At 41.9% G+C, this 12,865-nt stretch overlaps 1 pseudogene; it reads left to right on the top strand.

Annotated features, from left to right (window-relative positions):
* The first annotated feature begins 622 nt into the window (after positions 1-622).
* Positions 623-12,083, top strand: LOC105896286 (annotated as a pseudogene).
* Positions 12,084-12,865: the final 782 nt, after the last annotated feature.

The following is a 12,865-nucleotide window of genomic DNA, read 5'->3' as shown; positions in this document are numbered from 1 at the left end:
TAAAGTTAGCCAATGTTAGACTGAAAAAAGTCTGAATGTTAGTTATCAAGATAGTTGCCCAGTTAATTAGTAGCGTGGGATGAGGAAACTGCAGCCTCGTCACTGCTGAAATCAAACTACGCTTGGTGTTTCTGTCACTTGAACTTTACCATGAGCGGACATGCACTTTGTGTGCGCGCTAACGCCTGGTTTCGACCAGCTCCGTGTACCTATGCGAGTCAACCGGAACTCCGTTCATTCCTCAAACCCTAAAGTCTGACATGACTGGACCTCAGGACACGTTTGAGAGGGGCAGTTCTAAACTAATGAAAAGCCTAATGAGGAGAATGCGAATGAGGTCCCTGAAATCATATTTGACTTGCACTGTTGGAGAGGGGCGTTAGATAAAGTTAAAGGAAACTTTGATAACATTTGTGTACTTCAAGGTAACTTCTATATGAGGAGACTAATTCTTTTTTTTTTTTTTACTTAAAAAAGGTTATTGTTTTTTAATGTAATTTTGCTAACATAAAGAATCATTGATGATCAAGTGTTTTTGTGTATTTTTTAGTTTTCTAGGTCAATTACCTTTTCAGCTTGTCAACTCCTGTGACAGCAAGGTCTGAGAAACATACCTCCAAGCATGAGTTCATCTGATGAGGTCAGTAAAGTTCAGCAATATCCTACACTTGCTGCTACACTTTCAGTCATCTCTACTATCTGCTCCCTGCATCACACAAAACACACACACAATCACTCATGTACACACACACACACACATTCTGCTTTACTGCACCTGTCTCTGAGTCGTGTGTGTCTGCATCCTAGGAGAGTTTCAATGGCCTCAGAGTGCACTTCACACAGACCGAGTGGGCGCGGCTGGCCGAATGGGAGAAGGTGCGCTTCAAAAACATGAAGAGGAACCACCTGGCCATGCTGGCCATAGGTAGCCATTACATCACAGTTTTTTACCCTGAGCTATACTGAGCCTTTGACAAAATTAGATTATTTTGAGAGGTGTTTCACTAATAACAAACCAATAACATGAATTATATATTCATTATAATACTGTAATGCTTTTTACAAAAGCTTCTGCCAAATAATTCAACTTAAATATCTGTGATCAGTGGTAGTCTGTCTGTCTCTATTTTGCCAATGTACACTATGATTTCAGAGTTGTAAACCACACGTCATACAGTATCTGTCTGTCTCTCTGCCTTGACCTGTCTGCCTTCCTGCCTGCCTATTGGCTTTTTTTCCTGTCGTTCCCCCCGTCAGGTCTGTCCTCCACTCCTCCAGCCTTCATGAAGAAGGGCCGGGCCAGAAGGGAGACGTTGGCGAGAGCACCCACTGCTGACAGCACCGACTCAGAGGAAGAGTGGACACCCAGTTTGGAGAGGAGACCTCCAGGTCAGCATACAGCAAAAGATTTGAAATCATCTTACCAGACAGAGAAATGACAAAAGCTCATCATGTGCAATCCAACATCATACAGTTGAATCGCCACCTCTCTTAAACTGTTTCAATATAAACTTAACATTATAACAATCATGAAAGGGAATTTATTGCAGGACTGTTATATAAGACTGCTTTAGTTTTCACTAGGTGCACCTAAGAAACTGGGAACTGAGTGTACAATACACAAAGGTTATATAATAACTATCGGTACATATGAACTTCTATGCACATGGGGTGCTCAGGTTTTTTTTCCGTTGTTGCCGCCTCTGAAATGTTTTATTATTATTATTATTATTATTAGATTAGAGAAAAGAGTACAAATAGAAAAAGATGAAGACCTCAACTGATTCTGTCTTCTTCAGCCTCTCGTGCCTTCAGAGCTCCCGTCAGAACCCCAGCTGAGTCCAGAGTCGGCTCCGTGAGGCGCACCCAGCCCCCAGCTCCTGCCCTGCCATCTCAGGTGAACACCCAGCCCCCAGCTCCTGCCCTGCCATCTCAGGTGAACACCCAGCCCCCAGCTCCTGCCCTGCCATCTCAGGTGAACACCCAGCCCCCAGCTCCTGCCCTGCCATCTCAGGTGAACACCCAGCCCCCAGCTCCTGCCCTGCCATCTCAGGTGAACACCCAGCCCCCAGCTCCTGCCCTGCCATCTCAGGTGAACACCCAGCCCCCAGCTCCTGCCCTGCCATCTCAGATGAACACCCAGCCCCCAGCTCCTGCCCTGCCATCTCAGGTGAACAGCTAAACTTTTTGGCCGTCCTTATGAAGAAAGATAGGAAGGGATCATATAAATAATTAAGGGAAAATTACCCAAACTATTTATTTTAGTGTTTACGCTACTCAGGGTTCCTGTGGATCCTTAAATCTGAAAAAGTGAGGTGTGCTCTCCAGGAGTGGAAAACAAAGAGAGAGAGAGTCTGTGGGGACGTGACAACAAAGTGACATCAGGTTACAGTTTGGAGGAGAGGCAGACAGTTTACATAGGTTCCAGATTAAACCATACGCCCTGATTCAAGTAAAATACAATGGACAAATTCTAGGTGTACCAACAACATGTACAAGATTTATTATCTGTTAAAGTTATTTTGTAGCGTGCATGTTATTTCATAGTAGCAAGTTATCTTCTTTTGTTGCTGAACCTCTTTTAACTGACTCCGATAACCCCACCTATCACCTTGACACCGCCTCAAGCACTAGTTAGCCCTGCTTGGGCTGAAATATCGGACACCCGTCAGCCAAACAGAAAATACTATTAAGACATTTTAAGTTAGGTGAACAGGTAGAGCACTAGACACTAGAGAAAGTGGGAAATGTTGAGCGTTTGTTCACTAGTTGACTTATAGTCAGAAATTCCCCGATCCTTAGTAGGAAAAAGCCATGATGTTGCCCAAAGCAAGCATCCTCCTGAGCCAGAAAGCTTTTATTCAGGTTTGGGCTCTCAGAGATGTTTAAGGGTCTAAAGACTCAAAGCGGGGTGCAGTTTTGACGCACATGTTAAGCAGGGTTTCCGCGGGTCCTTAAAAAGTCATAAAAAGTCTCAAATCAGATAATCCGAATTTTATTTCATGTTAAGGCGTTGCACACTAGCCTGTGTTTGCGCCTGCACTAGCTTGTCTTGTCACTTCTTCTCTATGCAGCCAATCAGCAACAAGACTTCACAGCCAATCAGTGACGACAACAGGACTTCACAGCCAATCAGCAAGGGCATTCAGATTTCACAGCCAATCGGAAATAGAAACAGTAGTCCCACAGAACAGGCTATAGAGACAGAGGAGAACAAACACACACGTACACACACACACTCACCAAAACACACACACACACAATCAGAACAGGAGCTCCTGTTCCTTAGGGACAGAACCATAGAGGGAGAGGAGAGCAAACCGGTCTCATAAACACACTAGGGCTGTCAACGAATATTCTAAATTCGAATAGTTGTTAAAAATAGAATTTCGAATGTGAAAATTAATATTCGAATGTAAAATAAAAATTAAAAAAACAGCGGCAGCACTGTCTGCTTTGCGGGTGGGCGCACGCCTGAGATCAGGAGTCGCACTATATGCAGGGTTCGTACGGTCATGAAAAACCTGGAAAAGTCATGGAATTTTAAAATGGTTATTTCCAGGCCTGGAAAAGTGCTTGAAAAAAAATTAAATCCCAAAAGTTTTGGAAAAGTCATGGAAATTTGTTCACGGTTATTTACGCTGAGTTTTAAATAATGAATATGCTTTTAAAAGAAATACGCTCAAAATATAAGCAGGCATACGCTTTCATACTAACTGAAAAGTTTGGTGGCCATAGCAAAAGTAACTCAGGGAAGCGAACGGGATAATGTCAGGGAAGTGTAGATTTAACCATGCTTGGCTACAAATAGAAAAGTACATGTCATGGGTTAAAACAGACGAAGACCCGGGACGAGCAAAATGTAGGTTGTGTGGTGGCAAAACATTCGACATTTCAAACATGGGAGAGGCGGCGAGCCATGCCAAAGGAAGCAAACAGAGCGCTGCTACTAGCGAAGCTTCAGCAACCCCTATCACCACAGCGAGGGCAACTGCTACGCCAAGCAGCACGTCTCTCTCGTCGGCTACCAAGCAGGCGTCGATAACCGATTCTGTAACGAAAAATGAAGTCCTAACTGCGGAGGTAATGTGGGCACTGAAGGTGGCCAATTCGCATTATTCTTTTGAATCATCCGAAGATGCCAGCCTGCTCTTTCGACGAATGTTCCCCGATAGCCAGATTGCAACACAATTGGGTCAGTCCATGCCAAACGTCCAAATTAAAAAAACAATCTCCCCACTCGACCATCTCAAATTCAAGGATGTTCATACACTTCTTAATAGGTATAGTCCGAAATATTAGCTCTCTACTCCCAATAGTTTTGTCACAAACAAAATGTTTTAGCAACTAAGTTATGTGCATTTTCAGACGCTTTTTTAGCAGCGTTTTCAGAAGAACCATTTTCAAATTGCTATAACTAGAAAAGTATTTAAGATAGCTCCTTCAAACTTTCTAGTCTTAAAATCAGCTACCATTACTTGAAGAATATGGACTTCCAGGTTGTGGCTTGGGTATATCATAGTATTCGGGGTGCTTGAATTTGCGCGAAAGTTGTACTCTACGCTCTGTGGCAGCATCTTTGAAGGCCTGTGGAAAGCTCAATGTTAAAGCTAGAGACTTGATATTATATACAGACCTTCCTATGTGTGCTCTGTATAAAAAACTGTCCCTATGTGATGAGAGCAGCTACCAACATGAAACTAACTGTTTTGGAAAGATTAGATATTTGTTCTTAACATATCAAAAATTTGTGATGGTGTTCTGCCTCATTTTCTCAAAATTAATCTTTGAAAATGTGGGATTTTTGTACACGCCCAGCATTCAATGGCCTATGGAAGCATATTCAAATGCTAACAAAATGCACTAAGTTTATGACACAGAGCTTAAACTGCATATTTTTGTATACTGTATGCTTTGGAATTCTCATTGTTAGTTTAAATACTAAATTGTATCACTTTTTCATGTATACACCGAGATTTCACAAAATGTTTGGTCATGGAAATTTGGTTTGAAGTCATGGAAAAGTCATGGAAATCCATTGGTCAAAATGTGTATGGCACAGAGTCACTGCTTGACAGTTGACTTGCGAGATGCAGAAAGTGCAGAATTCAGCTTGACCACAGCAAAGAAAGTGATTGTAACCCCCAAACATCTAAAGAGTGATGTCTGGAAATATTTCGGATTTTGGTCAGTTGATGGTAAACTTGTTGAGCCTACAGCTAAATTAGTGTATAAGCTATGTAAGCTAGAGTTAGCTTACCATTCAACAACTAGCAACTTGAGGCTACATCTCCACTGGCATTGGCATTTGGAGATGTAGCCTCACGTTGCTAGTTGTTGAATGGTAACCTAACTCTAGCTTACACACTACTTTAGCTGTAGGCTCAACAAGTTGCCTCACTGCTGACAGTTGACTTGGTGGAAGATGGCAGAAAGTGCAGAACCCTGCTTGACCGCAGCAGAGAAAGTGATTGTAACCCCCAAAAATCTAAAGAGTGATGTCTGGAAATATTTCGGATTTTGGGCAGTTGATTGTAAACTTGTTGAGCCTACAGCTAAAGTAGTGTGTAAGTTATGTAAGCTAGCGTTAGCTTACCATTCAACAACTAGCAACGTGAATATGGCATAATATGTGGAACTTCAGCGAAACAGCCACGTCTGGATACATATTTTGCGCCGTCCGTCACAAGTTCGTGGCCTGCGGCACGACAGGAGGCCTGCACGCAATATATTCATTACGTTCATATGCAAGGACATGAGGCCGATCAGTGTGGTGGATGGGATAGGCTTCAGGGAGTTCTGTGAAGCACTGGAACCGAGGTACCGTATCCCTTGTTGTCGTTCATTTAAACCGCTATGCGCAGAGAGCGCGACGGTGCGGGAGAGGCAGAGAGAGGGAGAAAGAAAGAGTGTGTGCGAGCGAGAGGCCAAGCTCTGCGGTCTTGGCCATTAGTTATAGTTATTAGTTATAATGTACTTATTTTTGTGTAGGTAATATGTTGTTAAATATGTTTTAAACTTAAATAAATTACCTATACAAGTAGTTATGTCTCGTTGTATTAATTTGTCCTGTTATTGACGTGCCTAATGCGCAACCAGAAATTCGAATATGTTCGAATATATGTGTTTTTTTAAAGCGAATATTCGAACGTCATTTTTGAGCAATTTTGACAGCCCTAAAACACACACACTATAGAATAGAAACAGCAGTTTTCAACCTTTCAGCAGCAATGCTCAGTGTCCTCAGGCCTTACAGTAAAACACACTAACACGCACATACTGTTTGCTGATCGAACTCTCAGACAGAACTCATGTTTGCTGATCGAACTCTCAGACAGAACTCGCTCCTGTTCCTCCTCAGGTCCCCAGAACAGACTCAGACCAGGGTGGAGAGAGAGACGGCGTGGAGAGTGTGGATGGACAGGGAGGGAGAGAGCAAGACCCAACAGCAAAGAGACCTGGTAAGAGGGTTTTTACACAGGAGAGTATACACACTCACACACTCACGCTAGGAGTGGGCGATATACCGGTTTGATAGTAAAAACCGGTATTGTGCCAGGCCATGATATGGATTTTGCAATACCGTGGATACCGCGATTTATTCATAATTCATAATTCATACATTTCAAATTTGGCATTCATATTGTTTTGTTCCCAATTTCAACTGAGTGATAGTACTAAGTATCTACATCTTTTTATTTTATTTTAATCTAACCTTTCTTGGTTCTTACGAAAAAAGGAATGTATGTTAATATGTCGACCTATTTTTATGAGCGGACGGCGCATGCATTTGTTGCGCGCATGTAGTGCTAGCAACAAACAGGCGTGCAGACAGCTGAAGTTGGTAGGCAGGCTACGTACTAATATATCGCTTATTATAAGTGCATAAGTGAACAATCGAGGATAAGCGAACACGCAGAAAGTGATGTTGCTCAAGAGCAGGATGATGACGAATGGGTTCAAAAGAAAGGGGGCACCTCTGTCGTTAGGAACTGGTTTCGGTTCAAAATCTCCGACCTCGACCAAATAAGAATAATAGACAGTTGTGTCGCCGTGTTGTTTTAGCCAAAGGTATAAGCACCAGCAACCTGTTAAATCACCATTCAATTGGCAGCTTCCACATTGTCTACTGTTTGTTCATCATATTTCATATCATCATTCTTAACCCACATAGGTAAGGTACATGCAGTTGGCAGCTGCTAGCTTGTGATGAACTTGTGATGTGTGAATATAAACTCTTTCATACGAAGTTAAATCGAGGAGACTATAACATCAGCTAGATAACTAGCTATCATTTCATGCAAATGTAACTCTTCCATTTAAATCGTTTATGTTAAGGTTATTAAAAGTTTCCTTAGCTAGCACAGCAATTCGACAACCATAACCAGGAAACACATCTTTAGCTGCAAAGTTTAATTTCTCCAAATCAGCTCACCATTAAAAAGCAGTCTTGGGTTCAAAGTGATTACAACCACTTGTGTGATGTTAAATGGCTTCACATAGATATAAACAATCCTAAGAGAAATAATGGGAAATCGACAAAGGGCTCACTCTGATATCAATGTAATGTTAGCGAATATTGCTCATGCTAATATTTAGTCTCCGATATTCGTCCAAAGCCAAATCTATTCTTGAGGTTCTAACATTTTTCAAAAGCAATTTGGCTTTGAATGTGAGTATTCGATCGCGTTATCTTCTGTCTCGTCGTTTGAAGCATACCGTTTAGCTCCGGCATTGGTGTCCCATTATTTAACATTTCACGTTTCTTGAAAGCCCAGTTTCAGGCTCTCGCGCACGCCCCCTTCATTGAGACAGAGGTACTGTTTGCCTCCCCTCAGTGCTTTTTCACTGTTATGCGGGTTTATGTCAGATCAGCAAGACTATAGGTTCTACACACACGTGAAATACATTACCTATTCTATGGATAGAAAGGACATATAATACAAGTGTCCACAAATACTACAGTGGTGACAAACAACGAGAAAGCAAAAGGCATGCGCACAATCTGAGATGAGGCGCTGCTCGTCGCTGCCTCACTTCGCATGTCTCCTCTCTCTTTGAACAGGACATGCTCAAATTCAGCGATTTTTGGTTATAAAAATGCTTGAAATGATCGGAATCATACAGAAATTACATTTGTAGCACATATCACTAGATACATATTCATTTTATCATTATTTGATTTTTACTTTTCATGATGACATATTTTGCCTTAACTAATGTCATTTAGCTAAGAAAGGCTATTCAAATGTGATTCAGATTTTTTTTCCTCATATATCGTGATATCATATCGATATCGTCTGGACAGTGGAAAATATCATGATATGAATTTTAGCTCATATCGCCCACCCCTAACTCACGCACGCACACACACACACACACTCAAAACATAGGTCAGTATTTCGATATAAAGTAGTTGAGCGGAAGAAGGCAGATCAGTTTGCTGTATGAACAATAAAGGCAAACAGCAAATTGGTTTCACAAGTCTGTTTTGTTTGTGTGTGTGTGTGTCAGGTGTGTCTAAGAGAGAAACAGCACAAAGACCAGTTGGCTTGGAGGCAGTCTGTGCAACAAACTAGTGTCACACACACAGAAATGGAAATCTACACACACACACATATACAGTAAACAGTTTGTATGGCAGATCTAGATACATGAAGCAGTCATTTCAAAAGAGGGGAGATTACTTGATAGCTTGCCTAATGAAGAGTAAAGGTGAGCAATAAATCATTTTAAAAGTTTGTTGTCTTTTATGTATTGTGTTTGTCTTTTTGTATAATGTGTGTGTGTCAGGAGTGTCAAAGAGAGAGTGGTTGAAACAGCAGAAAGGCCAGTTGAACAGCTACAAGCGTGGAGTCAGCCTGCGCAGCCGACCCAGAGTGAGCTACACAGAGGAAGAGGAGCCCAAAGATGAAGATTACCTCTGTGAGTTGCTCTTACTGCTACCTTTCTACTTGACACTCTCTCTCTCTGTCTCTCTTTTAAATGACTGGTGTAAGTGCAGTAATATCACTGAATTTCAACAGTATAATTGTTAATTGACTCCATCATTTTGCGAATTTATATGTTCTTTTCTTCTCTTAACTTCCCCACTCTAAAGGTTGATCTGCTGATGACTTCATACCGTTTTCAGCCATTTTAAATAGATGTTTTCACAGTTGCTGGTTATTGAGTTTTACAACAGAATGATTGTACATCTTTAGGTTGCATCATAATATCAGTAAATGATCTCTGATTCGTTTCTTTTCTCTGCAGACTGTGAGGACTGTGAGTCTTTCTACATTTATGAGTGTGGGGTCCATGGCCCCCCTAACTTCATCCCCGACACCCCAGCTCCTATAGGGGTCTCAGACCGAGCCAGACTCACCCTGCCACCTGGACTGGTGGTCAGAGTGTCCAACATCCCAAACGCTGGTCTGGGGGTGTTCAATCAGGGTCAGACGGTGCCCAAAAGAGCGCACTTTGGCCCCTATGAGGGAGAGGTGATGGACAGGGACGAGGCCATAGAGAGCGGATACTCCTGGGTGGTGAGGGATCAAATGGTGTTTCTAAATAATAAATGTTTCCAGTCTGAAAAACTGATTCCAAAAAAAAAAGAAATTCTGTTCAAAATGTTTAACTCCTCTGTACTGAAACAGGTGACAGTGTTTGATTCAATGTTTCCACAGACATACAAGAGCCGACATGTAGATGAGTACATAGACGCAAAGAGAGAAACTCACTCCAACTGGATAAGGTGACGTCCTTCTTTATTTCCTCTTGATTCTTTCACTTGAAGGTCCAGTCTGTGATTGATTCTAATCCACACTTTCTGCCAGATTCAGCAAATTGCTCTTCTCTCTCCTCTAGCTGGCCGTTCAGTGTGTGTCTCAATAGTAAAACTTTACCCAATTACAGCCAATCAACACATTGATTCAAGACGCATTGGCTGTTGAACTCAAATATCAGCAACCTTTCGCCAAGTCGCAGACTACACCTTTAAGTCTGTGTCTGTCCTATCTGCTGTTCGTGTTGCTGTCTTCTGATCTGTCACTGATATAAGTCACGTATTTCACACCAAGCTTTATATTTATATTAAAGTTGTAGAACTAGTATTTACACTTCTCTCTTCTGTGTCATTTTCAATCTCTGGTTTCTCCATCAGGTATGTGAACTGCGCTCGTGACGATGAGGAGCAGAACCTGGTGGCGTTTCAGTACAGAGGGGGGATTGTGTATCGCTGCTGTAAGCCCATCGACCCTGGAGAGGAGCTGCTGGTCTGGTATGGAGAGGACTACGCCAGAGACCTGGGCATCACCTTCGACTACCTGTGGGACATCAAGAGTAGCGCCAAAGGTACATCACAATGTTACACCTGAAATACTGCCTGTTCAAAGGTAGCAGCAACCATCTCCGCTTCACATGCTTTGAACTAAATCTGCCATCTAGGCCAACCTCATCTAGTGAGATCACACCGCCCTCGTTAGAACACACCGCCCTCGTTAGGGTTGGACGACTCAGCAACGATCTCAGCTTCACCTGCTGTGAAAGACCTTGATTATAAAAGAATGTTAAAGAGCAATTCTGCATCACAGACCTGAATCACTGATGAGTGGATATAGGATGATGAGAATATTGAAATGAATGACCGTAATAAATGTTGGAAAAGAAATGGTTGAAATGGATGTATGTACTTTTATGTAAAAGGTTAACATCCAACATGTTTCTTTGCCTGAACCTAAATGTCATCTTTCTCTTTATTCTTTCTGTCAGAGGTGTCGGCATCTCATGTGTTCTCGTGCTCCTTGTGTCCGTTTTCCTACACGGCTCAAATCTACCTCCACAAGCACATCAAGAGGTGCCACACGGACGAGTACGTGAGACTGCTGAGGTCTGGAGAGATCAGATCAGAGACTTTGGCACCTTCCAGAAGCAGTGACCAACACACACAGAAACATTTAACTGTGCCGTCCAGGTCAACATCCAGTAAAGTCGCCCCTAACCCCTCTTCACAACAGGAAGGAGCGAATGACAAGAGAAGTCACCACTGCACTCAGTGTGACGAGACCTTTACTCAAGAGGCACATCTCAAACGACACCAGCGCACTCACACAGGAGAGAGGCTGTACCACTGCACTCAGTGTGGAAAGAGCTTCACTGTTGGGGGAGATCTCAAAAAACATCAGCGCACTCACATAGGAGAGAGGCCGTACCACTGCACTCAGTGTGGCAAGAGCTTTACTGAGGGGGGAAGTCTCAAACTACACCAGCGCACTCACACAGGAGAGAGGCCGTACCACTGCACTCAGTGTGGCAAGAGCTTTACTACAGAGGGAAATCTCAAACAACACCAGCGCACTCACACAGGAGAGAGGCCGTACCACTGCACTCAGTGTGGAAAGAGCTTCACTGTTGGGGGAGATCTCAAAAAACATCAGCGCACTCACACAGGAGAGAGGCCGTACCACTGCACTCAGTGTGGCAAGAGCTTCATTTCTACGGGTCAATTAAAGACACACCGGTGCACTCACACGAAAGAGCCCTAACCATGCGCTTTGTCAAACAAGAACTTCATCTCATTGCAGGAAGAACTTTAGGTAAAGATGTATTTGTATGGCTGTTTAATTATTTGCAAATTCAAGAGTATTTAGTTTAGTGACATAGTACTAGTTAGAGCATTACTTTATTACTGTAACTTTAATATTTTAACTTAAATACTACAGTAGGACGTGTAACTTTGTTAACTATGACCAACAGTTACACTTTCTTTAATGATCGATGTCTTTAATGCTGTAATATAATAGCATGTATGTTGTGTATGTATTGTAAATATTCACTTATTAGTGTGGCTTTTTTTAATCATTTTTTTTTTATCTTTAAATAAATACATTTAATAATTTAAATGAAGTTAATGTATTTATATTTAAACTGTGCTAATGAAATACAATTGAGTGTAAATATTTGTGTGTGCATTTTTGTGAGTACATACCAACCTATGCACAGCAAAGCAGGGATTGTGTGGCTTTAGTGTTAAATAAAGTTTATTTAATCCCATTTAAACTAGACAGCCAGGCCTGCTAGTGATGAACCATCTGAATGCTCCATACTGGATTTAGAATACCAATAATATCAGTTTGTGTAGTAACTGTTTAAGAGCTTAAAATGTGGCCTATCAATGAACATCTAATAAAGGATCTGTTTCACTGATTTGTAGTCTCATGAATCATGTTACAGTGGGTGATTAAGGCCACGTTCACACTTGACTTCTGAGCGCTTCAGCACGAGAATTCTGTAACCTTAACAACGGGAATCATACATTCATCTATACTCTCCTCAGCAAGCTACAGTGGTAATAGCTAGCGAGCTGTTTACGGTCACAACCCACAGAAAGTTTAAAATGCCCGGGATATGTTGTGCTGTTGGATGCGACAACAGTCGCCAAAGAAAACCTAGATATACAATTGGTACAATCGTAAAAAATTGTTGTGTCTTATCAGAGCTAAACTCCTGAGCAAGCTATCGATAGAGTGCTAATAGCTAGCGAGCTGTTTAGCCCTTTACTAAGGGCTTTAGCTACAACTCGTTAATGATTCATAGTTATTCTTCACACTAAAGTGTTTGTCATTCAAAGCTAAACCTAGCGCGTGAACATATAATGCTTCTGTCTGTCTGTAGGTTGATGTGAAAATGCCTTACCTCTTAAACCCTTTTTGATGTCTTTATCTAACCTTTAACTTAACACATAGGGCATTCCCAAGCAGAGAGGCTTTACTAGTTGTGGGGTGTTCATCCTAATAGTACGAAATATTGCCATCCTTTGTTCCTTGCATAATTTCTTCCTGTAATCTTGTGGTTTGTTCATGGATATTCAATTTGTTTGTTTACA

The sequence above is a fragment of the Clupea harengus genome, unplaced genomic scaffold, assembly GCF_900700415.2.
Source record: "Clupea harengus unplaced genomic scaffold, Ch_v2.0.2, whole genome shotgun sequence".
Taxonomy (NCBI): domain Eukaryota; kingdom Metazoa; phylum Chordata; class Actinopteri; order Clupeiformes; family Clupeidae; genus Clupea; species Clupea harengus.
This window is presented reverse-complemented; position numbering and strand designations above follow the sequence as displayed.